Source organism: Microcaecilia unicolor, chromosome 2 (assembly GCF_901765095.1).
Source record: "Microcaecilia unicolor chromosome 2, aMicUni1.1, whole genome shotgun sequence".
NCBI classification, from domain to species: domain Eukaryota; kingdom Metazoa; phylum Chordata; class Amphibia; order Gymnophiona; family Siphonopidae; genus Microcaecilia; species Microcaecilia unicolor.
The window spans coordinates 347,264,777-347,281,031 of record NC_044032.1 but is presented as its reverse complement, the minus strand read 5'-3'; the positions used below and the strand labels follow the sequence as shown (position 1 = coordinate 347,281,031).

The 16,255-nt window shown below is 46.8% G+C and overlaps 1 pseudogene; it reads left to right on the top strand.

Annotated features, from left to right (window-relative positions):
* The window catches only part of LOC115463701, a 750,344-nt pseudogene that overhangs the window by 12,117 nt on the left and 721,972 nt on the right, over window positions 1-16,255 (top strand).

The window sequence follows — 16,255 nt, the reverse complement described above, 5'->3', positions numbered from 1 at the left end:
GGAGTATGTGAAAATAGATAACCGCCATGGCACAGGGCTGCGACTGAAGCAGAGTCATCAGGGCAGAGCCAGGTTTCTGTTATGGCGAGCAGATGGAGGTGACGCGAGATAAAGAGGTCCTGGATATAGGGGAGTTTGTTACAGATAGAGCGGGCATTCCATAGGGCGCAAGAGAAGGGCAGAGAAGAGGAGGGGAGTAGAGGAATAGAGATGAGGTTAGAGAGGTCACGGTGAGATCTGTAGAGTTTGGATAATAGTTGGTGAGGAGGGCCAGGATTGGGATTGATGTCACCAGCTGAGAGTAAGAGAAGGAGTAAAAGAGAGCGGAGGAGAGTAGGAGAGGTGTGGCCACGAAGGCGTCGAAGGCGAGAGGTATTTAGGTGGAATGGGGAAGGCAAAATGGAGGGAAGAAAGAGACGGAGATTAAAAGCCAAAAAGGAGGAAGAGGGTAGGAGAGAAGGTGAGGTGATGAAGTCAATGGATGGGAAGTGAGTTCCTGTAGCGGAGAGAGGTAGGGGGTGAGGGAAAAGATTAGGAAGGGACAGAGCTAGGAAGAGAATGTGAATAGGGGCCATAAACGATTAAGGTACTTTAGCAACTGGAAAAAGATTAGATACAAAGAGAAAAATGCCCCGCGCGCCGTTAGGCGCGCGGCACCTAGAGCGGAGGCCCTGAGTGTCACCCCGGAGAAGGCTGTAAGGATATGCAGATGAGCTGCAAGTCCTCCACAGCACCTGAAAGGCAGCCGGTGGTAGAGGTGGGTACCTCTCAGCTGAGGAAAGGCTTACCAGGGGTTAGGCCGAAGCCAGCATTCCTCCCCCTGAGGGTCGCCTGATCCTAGCCAAAAAGCACCTGGGAACTCTGGGCACTTGGAGAGAAGGCCCTGGGAAGGTCGGGGTGGAACTGGAGTCACCCCGGATACAGCTGTGAGGAAATGCAGAAGGGCTGCAAGTCGTCCACAGCACCTGGTGGGAGCGCTGGGCACCTAGAGCGGAGGCCCTGAGTGGATCGGGGTGGACCTGGGTGTCACCCCGGAGAAGGCTGTAAGGATATGCAGATGAGCTGCAAGTCCTCCACAGCACCTGATAGGCAGCCGGTGGTAGAGGTGGGTACCTCTCAGCTGAGGAAAGGCTTACCAGGGGTTAGGCCGAAGCCAGCATTCCTCCCCCTGAGGGTCGCCTGATCCTAGCCAAAAAGCACCTGGGAACTCTGGGCACTTGGAGAGAAGGCCCTGGGAAGGTCGGGGTGGAACTGGAGTCACCCCGGATACAGCTGTGAGGAAATGCAGAAGGGCTGCAAGTCGTCCACAGCACCTGGTGGGAGCGCTGGGCACCTAGAGCGGAGGCCCTGAGTGGATCGGGGTGGACCTGGGTGTCACCCCGGAGAAGGCTGTAAGGATATGCAGATGAGCTGCAAGTCCTCCACAGCACCTGAAAGGCAGCCGGTGGTAGAGGTGGGTACCTCTCAGCTGAGGAAAGGCTTACCAGGGGTTAGGCCGAAGCCAGCATTCCTCCCCCTGAGGGTCGCCTCATCCGTCTGCCGCTGGGCCAGGTCCCCTGCATTGAAATCACAGCGCCTCTCACCTCCATGTGAAAGCGCTGCAGGCAGCAGCAGATCGCCTCCCTTCGGGCCTCCTTACCTCCCTGTGTCCCGCCCTTGTCTGACGTAACTAGGACTAGGGGCATGCGATGAAGCTACAAAGTAGTAAATTTAAAACGAATTGGAGAAAATATTTCTTCACCCAACGTGTAATTCAACTCTGGAATTCGTTGCCAGAAAATGTGGTATAGGTGGTTAGCTTAGCAGAGCTTAAAGGTTTGGACTTCTTCCTAAAGGTAAAGTCCATAGACCATTATTAAATTAGACTTGGGGGAAAATTCACTATTTCTGGGATAAGCAGCATAAAATGTGTTTTGTACTTTTTTGGGATCTTGCCAGGTATTTGTGACCTGGATTGACCACTGTAGGAAACAGGATGCTGGGCTTGATGGACCTTTGGTCTGTCCCAGTATGGCAATACTTATGTACTTATGAGATTAAGGCGTGACCCCGCTCTCCCTCCTCCTCCCCCCACCCCAAATGATGTGGAAGCAACAGTACATACCAGCCTCTGACAACTTCAGATGTTATAGCCAGTCCTCAGAGCAGCAAGCAGGGCCCTTGAATAGGCTAGTAGTTGGTACAGTGCAAGAAGACCCAGGCCCATATCTCACTCTGTAAAACACTTTGTTGTGACTTGGAGATATGAGCCCTTGGTTCATAGTAGGGAACTACAATAGACTGAATCCCTACAGACAGAGAAAGGTGGCTGCAGGCTGCCAGGCAGGATAGAGTTAAGGAAGCCCAAACGCAGGAAGTAAGGTAATGCCGGAATCCGTACACACAGGAAGTCGGGCATAAACTGGAACCCACACAAAGGCAGCAAGGCTAGATACAGGAACCCACTTACACTAGTGAGGCAAAATAAAGCTGGAACCCACTCACACAAGCAGCGGACAGCTGCACAGGAACCTACTCACACTAGGAAGGAGAAACAAAAACAAAGCTGGAACCCACTCACACAAGTCACACAGGCTGACTGAATCCTTCAAACAGAAAGGCTACAACCCCAAAATAATCTCCAAGAATATTGCCTCCTCCCTCAAAACACCCAGGGAGAATCTGCTACAGTACAAAAAGAAAAAATCCACAGACAGAATCCCGCTTGTAGTGACATACAATCCAGAGCTGGAAAAACTGAGGAAAATCATAAGAGATCTACAACCTATACTCCAGGAGGATGAATTACTGAAAGAGATATTCCCATCCCCACCAGTACTGGCCTTCCGACAGCCACCCAATTTAAAACACAAGCTAATCAGAAGTAAACTTCCATCACAGACTGAAAAGGAACAGAAGGGCACACTTCCCTGTAATTTATCCAGTTGCAAACTATGCCAAAATATTTCACAGGACCCCAAAGTCATCCACAAAGGAAAGATATTCAACATAAAGGGATCTTTCACTTGCTCATCTTCCAATGTGGTATATATCATTCAGTGTAAAAAATGTAACGAAGGATGCTATATTAGAGAAACAGGCCAGATGCTTAAGACAAGATTCAATTTACATAGACATCATATGAACAATACTGGTGCCAGCAGGGTTCCCACGCCTGTTGGTCAACATTTTACAGGACCAGGACACTGTACCAGTGACTTCACAGTGAGAATCCTGAAAGGTAACTTTAAAACCATACAAGAACGTAAGACCTTTGAAGTCAGAATGATTGAATATTTTAACACCCAACAGAAAGGACTTAACAAGGATCTGGGGTTCCTAGCCCATTATAAACCATAAAGCTGTATATGTCTGTTGATCACCCTCCTCTCACCTATCCACACCCATCCTGTTAGAATATCAATGATATGCTTTGATGTCCCCATGCATACTTCCTACCCACCCCCCTCCTCCCACCCTGTCAGACTGTCATAGTAATGCTTGAATGTTTTCACTTATATACACTGTCAGCTAGCACATTTGCTTATTTCCGATCTGAGGAAGAAGGGCAACCTTCGAAAGCTAATCAAGAAATGTATTAAGTTATGTCCAATACAAAAGGTATCATCTTATTTTCTTTTCCATGTTTTATTTTGTTTGATTTCTATTGATACATCATATCAAAAATGCCCCTCCATATATAAAACCACAGAAGAACAATACAAAACAAAATAGGTGGCATAGGTCACACTAGAAAGCGGATTAGAGAAATCAAAAGAAAAATAAATATAACTAAGCAAGACAACCCAAGTTCTTGAAATCATATGTCTTATACTTCATGGAATCCAATCCTTCTCAACTGTAACTAATTGAACAATTTATCCTGAAGAAATCTCTCCAAATATGATAGATCAAAAATGGCATTCTGCTTCCCTTGCCAAGTTTATCAAACATTTACATGGGAACTTCAATTTGGAAAGTGTAAACAAGTAGTTCATGTCTACCCATTCCACTCCACTCATATTTTATAGACCTCTATCATATCTCCCCTCAGCCATCTCTTCTCTAAGCTGAAGAGCTCTAACTTTTTTTTAGCCTTTCCTCTAGGGGAGTCATTCCATTCCCTTTTATAGTCTTACTTTTAGAGGCTGGAGGAAAGATGGCCCCCACTGGTCAGCGGGAAAAATGAGGAAAGATGGCAAAATTGGCAACTCGAGAAGGAAAGGATGTAGGAAGGACCACACTGATAGCAGTAGAAGTTTGGAGTGAGGCAGAATGACTGAACATGGCATTAGCGGAATGGATGGAGGCAGGATGGGGATAGAAAATTACTCTTGGTTACCCTTCTCTGTCCCTTTTCTAATTCAGAATTGTACACAATATTTGAGGTGCATTCACACTATATAGAGGCATTGTTCTTTTATTCTCCATTCCTTTCCTAATAATTCGTAATCATTCTATTTGTTTTCTTGACCATTGCTGCACATTGAACAGAGGGTTTCAGTGTATCAATGATGACACCTAGATCCTTTTCCTGGGTCATGACTCCTAAGGAGCTATAGTTTGGATTACTCTTCCTATGTTTATCACTTTGCAAGTGCAAGTACTCGCATTAAATTTTAAATGACATACAGGATTACACTTCAAGGCTTTTTGCTTAGTTTGTAGGGCTCTGTATAATGGGGCACTGCGTTATTTGATAACACGGAAGTCATATCTTCCCTGTACATCGTTACATTCGGCCCACCAGTCTTTTAAGTTCGTTTCCTCCTATTTATGCTTATAATATACTCATGAGCGAGCATTTACCTTCATCAGACCTCATTTGAAGACCTGGTTAACCTTGGATATCCATTTAGAAAACAATTATTTCAGATTTTGTAAAAGGGCAACAGCCGATATTCAGTCCAGTTTCTGGTCAGATTTAGCTTTTTGCTGTCCTAAATTTATTTGGTTACTTAAGCAGATAGTGGACTGAAAATGACTGCTGACTATGTAAGTGCCCTGCCCCTGGTTAGGAAATGGCCAGTTAGCAGTGATATTTAGTGGCAGTAACCAGTTAATTACCACTGATTTTGTATGCTGGGTCATTAAGTGGGTTTATCTGGGCAGGAGACTCTCCTGCCTGGTTAAACCCTTTTGAATATTTGTTTAGTGCCCTACAGTGCAGGCTGAAGATCTGTCTTATTCTTCTCATAGATCCAAAATGATGTAGCAGATTTCCAGTTGGTAGTGTCAGGCAGAATCTGATTTCTGATCTATAGCAACTAGATGCAGAACAGTCTGTAACAAAACAAAAAAAAAAATTCTGATAGCAGAGATTCCCATTATGTTTATGCAGTAGCAGTGTCCACTTCAGAGATTTTTGTAGCTGTTGAGGAAAAGAGTTGCCTACCTTTAATATTAAATTCCATATCATCAAGCTGATCAATCCATAGACTGGTGGGTTGTGTCCATCTACCAGCAGGTGGAGATAGAGAGCAAACTTTTGCCTCCCTATATGTGGTCATGTGCTGCCGGAAACTCCTCCTGTATGTTCTCTATCTCAGCAGGTCGGTTTTTTCCCGCCATAAACGCCCATCCCCCGCTCCTCGCCTCCGCCATCTTGGCCGGCCACGCGGCTCGGACGGCTTCTTCGTGGGCCGCCCTTGAGGTTGGAGACATTAATGCCATGAACGCCCTTAATTTGGGCGACGGCACAAGCGGCTAAAGTTAAGCGCCGTTCTTCCCGCGCGGCTCCTTCGCGGAGTTTCGCGCCGGACGCCATTTTGGATGCGCAGCATGTCTCTCCCCCGCTATTGCGAGCGCCGGTTGAGAGTGCGTCTAGGGCTGTTGCCCAGGCTGCGGAAGTGCACAGTCTGGGGGGTTTCTCCCCCGAGTTTGTTTTGCTGCTGCATCAGGCTTTCCTCATGCAAAACGCTGCCCCTGCTCCCTCTTCTGATAAAGAGGTTGAGGTTCCCAGAAGTAAACGCCCTCGGGTTGATTTCCAGGCCTTGGAGGACTTTGTCTCCTCCGATGTAGATGAGGGCAGCGTGTCTGAGGTCTCCCAACGGTCCTTTGCGGATTCCTTGGAGGAGATAGATCCCCGCTCGGATGGAGCGGATGACCCCTCTGCAGCGCGGCTTTTTAGCCCAGAGGATTTGCCCAACCTGTTTTTACAGGCCATGGACACTTTGAAGATTTCCTCTCCGGAGGACGTCTCTCCCTCAGCCCCTGTTGGCTCTGCCATTATGCTGGGGACGAAGCGCCCGCCTAGATCCTTCCACGTGCATGATGCCATGCACACCTTAATTGCGGCTCAATGGGATGTCCCGGAAACGAGCTTTAAAGTGGCTAGGGCTATGTCCCGCCTCTATCCTTTGGCTGTGAGTGAACGTGAGGCCTATCTGTGGCCTACCGTGGATTCTTTAATCACTGCGGTGACTAAGAAAACGGCGTTGCCGGTGGAAGGTGGCACGGCCCTAAAGGACGCCCAAGACAGATGATTGGAGGCGGCCTTAAGGTCGTCCTTTGAGGCAGCTGCTTTAAGTTTGCAGGCCTCAGTTTGCGGCTCCTATGTGGCTAGGGCGTGCCTGACTATGGTGCAGCGGGCTTCCCCCTCGGATCTTTCCTTGAGGGCTGATTGGCCGGCCCTGGAATCGGGCTTAGCCTATTTGGCAGACTTGCTGTATGATGTCTTGAGAGCCTCAGCTAAAGGCATGGCTCAGACAGTCTCTGCGCGGCGGTGGCTTTGGCTGAAACATTGGTCTGCTGACCACGCCTCTAAATCCCGCCTGGCTAAGTTGCCTTTTAAAGGCAAGCTGCTCTTTGGGGTCGAGCTGGACAAAATCGTGTCCGATCTCGGCACGTCTAAGGGCAAGAAATTACCAGAGGTCAGGGCTCGGGCTAGTACTCGTCCCGGTACCTCCAGAGGACGGTTGCTGGAAGCCCGTCGGTACCGCCCGGGCAAGTCGGGTTCCTCTGCCCCCTCTTCCTTCAAGAGGAATTTCTCCCCCAAGCAGCATTCCTTTCGCAGAGACCGCCGTCCCGGAGGTGCTCCCTCCGGTCCTCCCCCAGGGTCTCGTACCCAATGACGGGGCCTTGGTCCACGCCCCAGTGCAGATTGGAGGACGGCTGTCCTCGTTTCTGGGCGAGTGGACCACTATAACTTCAGACGCTTGGGTGCTGGAAGTCATCAGAGACGGCTACAAGCTAGAGTTCTGCCAACCCTTAAGAGACGGGTTTGTACTCTCTCCCTGCAAGTCTCCGGTCAAGCTGTGGCAGTGCAGCAGACCTTGGACAACCTGATCCGCCTGGGTGCGGTCGTTCCGGTGCCAAAAAATCAGATTGGCAAGGGACGTTACTCCATTTACTTTGTGGTTCCAAAGAAAGGAGGTTCTGTCCGGCCTATCCTCGACCTCAAAGGGGTCAATCGGGCCTGGAAAGTGAGGCACTTTCGCATGGAGACTCTCCGCTCTGTTATAGCGGCAGTGAAGGCAGGAGAGTTCTTGGCTTCCTTGGACATCAAGGAAGCGTACCTGCATATTCCCATCTGGCCTCCTCTCCAACGCTTTCTGCGTTTTTCAGTCCTGAGACGACACTTCCAGTTCAGAGCCCTCCCTTTCGGGTTGGCTACTGCTCTGCGGACCTTTTCCAAAGTAATGGGGGTCATAGCGGCCTTCCTGCTAAAGGAAGGAGTACAAGTCCATCCTTCTCTGGACGTCTGGTTGATCCGAGCCCCCTCTTATGCAGAGTGCGGCAAAGCTATGGACCGGGTAGTTGCTCTTGTGAGCTCCCTGGGATGGATCATCAACTGGAAGAAGAGCCAGCTGCGCCCGACTCAGTCCCTGGAGTATCTGGGAGTTCGATTCGACACCCAAGTGGGCAGAGTGTTCCTGCCAGACAATCGGATTGTCAAGCTTCAGGCTCAGGTGGACTAGTTCCTAGTAGCCTCTCCTATTCGGGCTTGGGACTACGTGCAGCTGTTGGGCTCTATGACGGCCACGATGGAAGTAGTGCCCTGGGCCAGGGCTCATATGAGACCACTACAGCTATCTCTGCTGCTGCGCTGGACTCCGATGTCGGAGGATTATGCTGTGCGCCTTCCCGTGGACCCAGCAGTGCGCAAGGCGCTGAGCTGGTGGACGCAGACAGACAAGTTGTCTGCAGGATTGCCTCTGGTGACCCCGGAGTGGATTGTCGTCACGACAGACGCCTCTTTGATGGGCTGGGGAGCCCACTGCTTGGGAAGGACAGCGCAGGGGCTCTAGTCTCCTGCAGAGGCAAGTGGTCTATCAACCTCCTGGAACTCAGAGCCATTCGGTTGGTGTTATTGGAGTTCATCCCGGTACTGGTGTTGTAGCCTGTACGGGTCCTGTCGGACAATGCCACGGCTGTGGCCTATATCAACCGCCAGGGAGGTACCAAGAGCGCCCCTCTAGCCAAGGAGGCTATGAGTCTTTGCCAGTGGGCGGAAGCGAACCTGGAGCAGCTTTCAGCGGCCCACATTGCCGGAGTCATGAATGTCAAGGCGGACTTTCTCAGTCGCCATACCTTGGAGCCCGGAGAGTGGCAACTATCTGCTCAGGCGTTCTTGGACATCACGAAGCGCTGGGGCCAGCCGAGCCTAGATCTGATGGCGTCATCGGCCAATTGCCAAGTGCCGCGCTTTTTCAGCAGAGGACGGGACCCTCGATCCCTGGGAGTAGATGCTCTTCTCCAACAGTGGCCGACACAAGAGCTCCTCTATGTGTTCCCGCCCTGGCCCATGTTGGGCAGGGTGCTAGACCGGGTGGCAAAGCATCCCGGCAGGGTAATCCTGGTGGGTCCGGATTGGCCCAGACGTCCCTGGTATGCGGACTTGATCAGGCTCTCAGTCGACGATCCTCTGCGGCTGTCAGTGGAGCAGGGCCGGTTACATCAGGGTCCCGTGGTGATGGAGGATCCCTCTCCCTTTGGTCTTACGGCCTGGCTATTGAGCGGCAGCGTCTGAGGAAGAAGGGCTTCTCAGACAAGGTCATCGCCACTATGCTGAGAGCGAGGAAACGCTCTACTTCTACTGCTTACGCCAGGGTTTGGCGTATCTTTGCAGCATGGTGTGAAGCAGGCTCACTTTCTCCCTTCACTGCTCCAATTTCTTCAGTGTTGGCGTTCCTGCAAGAAGGTCTGGAGAAAGGCCTGTCGCTCAGTTCCCTTAAAGTCCAGGTAGCGGCTCTGGCTTGCTTCAGGGGCCGCCTGAAGGGTGCTTCCCTGGCTTCGCAGCCAGATGTGGTGCGCTTTCTCAAGGGAGTTAATCACCTGCGCCCTCCTCTGCACTCAGTGGTGCCTGCGTGGAATCTCAACCTGGTGCTGAGAGCATTGCAGAAGCCGCCTTTTGAACCCTTGTCGAGGGCATCTCTGAAAGACCTGACGTTGAAAGCAGTCTTTTTGGTGGCTATCACTTCAGCCAGAAGAGTTTCCGAGCTCCAGGCGCTCTCATGTCAAGAGCCTTTTCTGCAGTTCACTGAGGCAGGAGTGACTATTCGCACAGTGCCTTCCTTCCTGCCCAAGATTGTTTCTCGCTTCCATGTGAATCAGCAGCTCTGTCTCCCTTCCTTTCGTAGGGAGGACTACCCAGAGGAGTACTCTGCTCTTAAATATCTGGATGTGAGACGAGTCATCTTCAGATACTTGGAAGTGACCAATGATTTCCGGAAATCGGATCATCTGTTTGTCCTGTTTGCAGGTCCTCGTAAGGGTCTGCAGGCTGCTAAGCCTACAGTGGCAAGATGGGTCAAGGAAGCCATTGCAGCGGCTTATGTGGCCGCGGGGAAGGTGCCGCCTATCCAGCTGAAGGCTCACTCCACGAGAGCTCAGGCGGCCTCGATGGCAGAGGCCGGATCCGTCTCCTTGGAAGAGATATGCAAGGCGGCAACTTGGGCTTCGGCTCATACATTCTCCAAGCATTACCGTTTGACTGTGGCTGCACGGGCGGAGGCCCGGTTTGGAGCTTCAGTGTTGAGGTCAGGGATTTCAATGTCCCGCCCTGGGTGAGTACTGCTTCGGTACATCCCACCAGTCTATGGATTGATCAGCTTGATGATATGGAAGGTAAAATTATGTATAATCATACCTGATAATTTTCTTTCCATTAATCATAGCTGATCAATCCATAGCCCCTCCCAGATATCTGTTCTGTTTTTATTCTGGTTGCATTTCAGGTTCAAGTTTAGTCTTCAGTTATTTCAGAAAGACTTCGTGTTCAAGTTCTTTCACTTGGATTCTTCAAGAGTTGAGACGAGTTTGTGTTACAGTGAGCTGCTGCATTCCTCTCCCCTCCGTTTTACGGGGCTGGATTGAGACATAAATTCTGCCGGCACTCCCTCCCGCTTCGTGCGGCTGTAGGGCAGCTTTGTACCCCTCCCGCTTCGGCGGTGTTAGGGTCAGTCAGCTCCTCCCGCGGTTGCGGTTGCAGGATAAGCCAGATCCCCCCGCATCGGCGGGTGTGGTGTCCCTCCCCCGCTCCGCGGGGATGAGCTGGACGGATTCCCCTCCCCCACTTGTGTGGGGATGAGCTGGGTTAATTCCCCTCCCCCGTTTCGGCGGTGGTGAGCTGGGCAGAGTGTCCCTTCGTGGGTGTAATTCTCTAAGTGCTGAGTCCTGCGGATGGAGCTTTGATATCGACATACTGAGGAGTTTCCGGCAGCACATGACCACATATAGGGAGGCAAAAGTTTGCTCTCTATCTCCACCTGCTGGTAGATGGACACAACCCACCAGTCTATGGATTGATCAGCTATGATTAATGGAAAGAAAATTATCAGGTATGATTATACATAATTTTACCATGATTAGGGTATTGGTAGAATACATTTCTAATGATGATCAGTACAGCAGTACCTGGTGTTTTTTTTTTTGTTTTTTTTTGTTCAGTGGAAGTGAAAACAGCATAATTCTAAGCACTTATAGGCCCTATTTTACTATCTTTTTCCTATAACAGACTGTCACAATGTCAAGCCTGACATTTTAATCCGATTTCAGCAAGAGGGATTCGGTTCTCAGCCTCAGGGATCTGAGGAAAGAGGAAATCTGACCACCACAGGCACATGTGAGAAACTGCATCAAACAGGTGATGTAGCTTGAATTAAAGCTAGAAATGAACTGATCCAAACAGGTTCTACAAGAAAGACAGTTCCTCTGAAGCAGGCACAGCGAGAATGAGGTGTTTTAATCATGGTCCCTGCTTCTAACCTTTGTCATGTGGATGTGTTTTGTTCTGTTTTCCTTATTTCTACTTTTCTCCTTCCATTATCTGATTTGCCTTTCTTTCCTTTCTTTATCTTAGTCTCTCACCCTTTTCCCATTTCTGTCTGGTCCTTCCCTACATTTTCTTTCAAAATCTCTTGTCTCATCCTTTATCAGTTTTTGTAATCTATCTTGGGCCTCTCTCAGGGTTGCTCCAAGATGCTAAACCTTCCTCCCATCTACCCAACAGCTTGTGGTTTTTATTTTGTGTGAACCGCACAGTGCTACCAGTATGAAAGAGGCAGGCAGGATAGTCTTACTGTAAGAGGCTGAAGGAAAGATGGCCCCCACTGAGATCAACGGGAAGAATGAGGAAAGATGGCCGAATTGGCAACTCCAGAAGGAAAGGATGTAAGAAGGACCACCGATAGCAGTAGAAGGTGAAAGTGAGGCAGAATGACTGAACATGGCATTAGTGGAATGGATGGAGACAGGATGGGGATAGAAGATGGGGGGAGGGAGTATGAAAAAAGGGTGGAGGTAAATAGGCCCTGAAAGATGCTTCAGGTGGAGGAAAGAGGGTCACCACTAGTCTCAGTGTTTGGAGTCAGGAACATTTGAAGAAGGGAGAGAGGAAGAGCACCTAGATGAAGAGAGGTGGGATTCTATAACAAAGGACATATTCAGCAGTTTTCATTACACAATCCTTTACACAATTTAAGGGAAGATTTAAGACTTACTCTTTTCATAAAGTATTTGCATAAGAATTGTGGTAGGATAAGGGTTAATCTGTGCTTGTTCTTAGGTTTGATGTGTGTGGAATGTTTGGCCTTGCTGATTGGGTTAGTTCCTATTTTTTTAATGGCAATCTCTTCATCCTGTTTATATATTATATTGTCATTGAAAACCATTTTGATAAATTTGAAAGGTGGTATTATCAAGTTTGTTTAAACTAGTACCTTAATATTGTAGGAATGGTTCAGTTTCCTTAACTCCTTCCATCAGGATATTTACATATTCAGAGGTTATAAAATTCCCATCAACTCAGTTTTAGCCAAGTTTAGCTTTTATTATGTCTTAAAACCTGAAGTTATTTTTCCATTCTTCTTACAGGAAGCCAAAGTTATACTGCTGATCTCACAGTAGAGATCCTGAAAATGGAAGAGACTTCTGTCTGTGACCAGCTGGAGGGAGGAGAGGAGGATACTGATACCAAGAGCGGTGAGCCAACAATTCCTTTATAATAAAGTCCTTTGCTATATGCTATGGAGTATTTCCGGACAGCAAAACCACCGGGGTGGAAAAGAACAGTGATGTCCCACGAATAATCTCAGGAGCAAAAGAGGAGTGGGAACAGAACCAGGCTCTTAAAAAAACAGACCAAAGCCGTCCAATATTTAAGGTTCAGTTTATTGAGGGAAGACTCTACAAGGTACCCTGTTTCGGCACTGGAAGTGCCTTCTTCAGGAGTCTGAGTATTTGGTCTCAAACGATTCGAGGACCAAGTGGGATAGAGTGATGCAATGGAAACGATAGCTGCTAGACTGCTAAAGAACAGGGTACTTTGTAGAGTCTTCCTTCAATAAACTGAACCTTTAAATATTGGACGTCTTCGGTCTGTTTTTTATTTTTTGAAGAGCATGGTTCTGTTCCCACTCCTCTTCTCCTATGGAGTAGTTCAAAATTTTTCCATAGAGTTTTTGGTTAGTGGATATAATCAGAGTGAAGAGAATCACGGCAGAGACTGGAGGGGAGGATGAGATGTCCAGAAGCAGCGGATGATATCAGGATGGTCTGTCTTTTCATGTACCATTGCTCACTTACCCACAGAAATCATTTGTTTGTAGACAGGTGTATATTTATCTATGTACGTCATACTCTAACTGTATAATGTATATACATACTTTCATTTTTATCCAACAGATGATGGATTTGGCAATAAGAGAATGAATCTTTGCAATGGGCAGCAGAGGGAGGAATGGAAACACAAAGACTCTTCTAGAGAGAGCCCAGATCCTTCAACTGATAGTATGGGAGGTATTATTAGCATAAGTCCACCTAGCGTGAAAGAAAATACCCTAAAAGGAGAGACTTCAAATGTATGTACTGAACAAGAGAGAAATTCCACCAACTACCCAAATCTCAGACAAAATCAGAGCATTAGCAGAGAGAATCTTTGTCAGAGCACTACAGGTGAGGAAATGTTCACTGGGAAGTCAAACCTGAAAGGACAAAAAAAAATTCAAAGACAAGACAAGCCATTTCAGTGTACAGTGTATGACAAATCATTTGCGTATAAATCACAGCTCACAATTCATCAAAACGTTCCCAAAGAAAGAGAACCAAAATGTTCAGTACATGATAAAAAATGCAGTCAGGTATATGACCTAGGAAAACGAGAATCAATCAGCATTAGCAAGAAACAAGTGCATGAAATGCACCTCAAGGGAGCAAAGCTATTTCAATGTTCAGTATGTGATAAAAGCTTCACTCAAAAAACTAACCTCAGAATTCATTTAAGAACCCACACTGGAGAAAAACCATATAAATGTTCTGTATGTGCTAAAAGTTTCCATCGAAAATATCTACTCAGAGTTCACGAAAGAATCCATACTGGAGAAAAGCCATTTAACTGTTCTGAATGTGGTAAAAGCTTCAGTCAAAAGCATGACCTCATGACTCATGAAAGAACTCATACTGGAGAAAAACCATATAAATGTTTGGAATGCGGTAAAAACTTCAGTCAAAATAGTCAGCTTCGAATTCATGAAAGAATCCACACTGGAGAAAAACCATATAAATGTTTAGAATGTGGTAAAAGTTTCAATCAAAAATATGACCTCATAATTCATCAAAGAACCCACACTGGAGAAAAGCCTTATAAGTGTTCTGAATGTTCTAAATGCTTCCGGCGTAAATTTTATCTCAGAGTTCATGAAAGAATCCACACTGGAGAAAAACCATATAAATGTTCTGATTGTAGTTTAAGCTTCCGGCATAATGTATGTCTCAGAATTCATAAAAAAATTCACACTGGAGAAGATCTATATAAATGTTCTGAATGTGGTAAAAGCTTCAATCAAAAAGGTAACCTCAGAATGCATGAAAGAATCCACACTGGTGAAAAACCATTTGAATGTTCTGAATGTGGTAAAAGCTTCCGGCTGAAGCTTTCTCTCAGTATTCATGAAAGAATCCACACTGGAACCAAACCATATAAATGTTGTGGATGTGGTAAAAGCTTCACTCAAAAAGGTGATCTCAGAATTCATGAAAGACTCCACACTGGAGAAAAACCATATAATTGTTCTGAATGTGGTAAAAGCTTCAATCAAAAAGTTGAACTCAGACTTCATGAAAGAGTCCACACTGGAGAAAAACCATTTAAGTGTTCTGAATGTGGTAAATGCTTTAGTCAAAAAGGTAACCTCAGAATTCATGGAAGAGTACACACTGCAGAAAAAAAAAACATATAAATGTTCTGAATGTGATAAATATTTCCACAGCAAATCTGATCTAAGAAAGCATAAAAGTATCCACACTGGAGAAAAATGTGCACAAACATCCTAAGGTGAGTTCTTCCTTAGGGGAAGGTTGAGCAAAATTGAAAACATCTTTCTGATTGACTGTGAAATAAAGGAACTTGAACAGGAATGTGTATATAAATATCTAGAAGTGGTGGAAGGAACAACTATCAACAATGAACAGCCACAAAAGTGAAGGAACACTCAATCCCTACAACAGTCAATTGAGCAAAAATAAAAACAGTAGGGTACGCTGGCTCTTTCAAAATAACAAGGGAGACGCATGTGCAATTTCAAGTCTTTATTGAGAAACACCAAGTGACTTAGACACAGTTGCCGTGTTTCAGTACCAACACGCCTGCTTCAGTCTATAAAACATGTAAAAGCTAGTGTAAACCATAAAATACTAAAAACAATATTGAAAAAATTAACATAAAACTTAGAAATAGCAAGACATGACATTAAATGATGAATATTAGAAATACGTAACAAAAATACTGTACTTATATAAAATACTTGATAAATGTACATATATGAAGAGTAAAATATAAAATAAATGAATGAAAAGTTTGCAAGAGTATCTTCAGGTTGAATACAATAAATCCATGATATATCATTGACCTATTAACCATAGAAGGTAAGACATCAAGGAGCATGTTTACTAAGCTGTGCTAAGAAAAATAGCGTGTATGTAGGTAACGTGTTGTTTAACGCGCATTCATGCCGAGAACAACACGTGCCTACAGTAACGCATGGGACGTTAGGACAGTGATGGTGGCATTATTGACATTGGCGCATTAAACAGTAACGTGCATCAAATATCTCAACGCCTGTTAATGTAGAAAAGTATTCTCCGAGCACAAGCAGGCTGCTTGTTCTCACTGATGGGTCGACGTCCACGGCGGCTGCCACAAACTGAATTTTTCAAAGCAAAAAATCTTCAAGGCTTTGACAGAACCTTCTGGCGCGCACACTGCGGATGCGCGGCCGCCTTTCCGCGAGAGTCCCGCTCAGTTACCTTTTTTTTTTTCTGCGGTGAAGAGAGGCAGCGATTTCTTGTCTCTTCAGACCCCTCAAAGAGATTTCGGCCAGTATTTTCCGGAGATTTTCTCCGGTTTTCTTCTGTTTTCCCTGTTCTTCCCTTGCGTTTTACAAAAAAAAAAAAAAAAAGTAGAAATCTTTATTTCTTTAGTTTGCCCTTCCCAAGTTTCCTTTTGCTTCCGCCGTGGCCCCTCTTTTTTGTGCTCTCCCTTTTGGCACAATCATGAATTTTGATCTCGCAGCCGCTATTTTTCCATCCATGTCATCGAGGACTCCCAGCGGCTTCAAGAAGTGTACTCGGTGCAACCGGACGATCTCGGGTACCGACCCCCATGCGTGGTGTCTTCAGTGTCTTGGGCCCGACCATCGCCCAGACTATTGTGTCTTAGCTTGAAAAAGTGGACACAGGCGTCGAGACAAGCTCTTTGTGATCGACTTTTCGGAGCTTCGTCCGGTTTCTCGGTGTTGTCGACATCGGTACCGGGGATGGCATTGACTAAAGGAGCGCA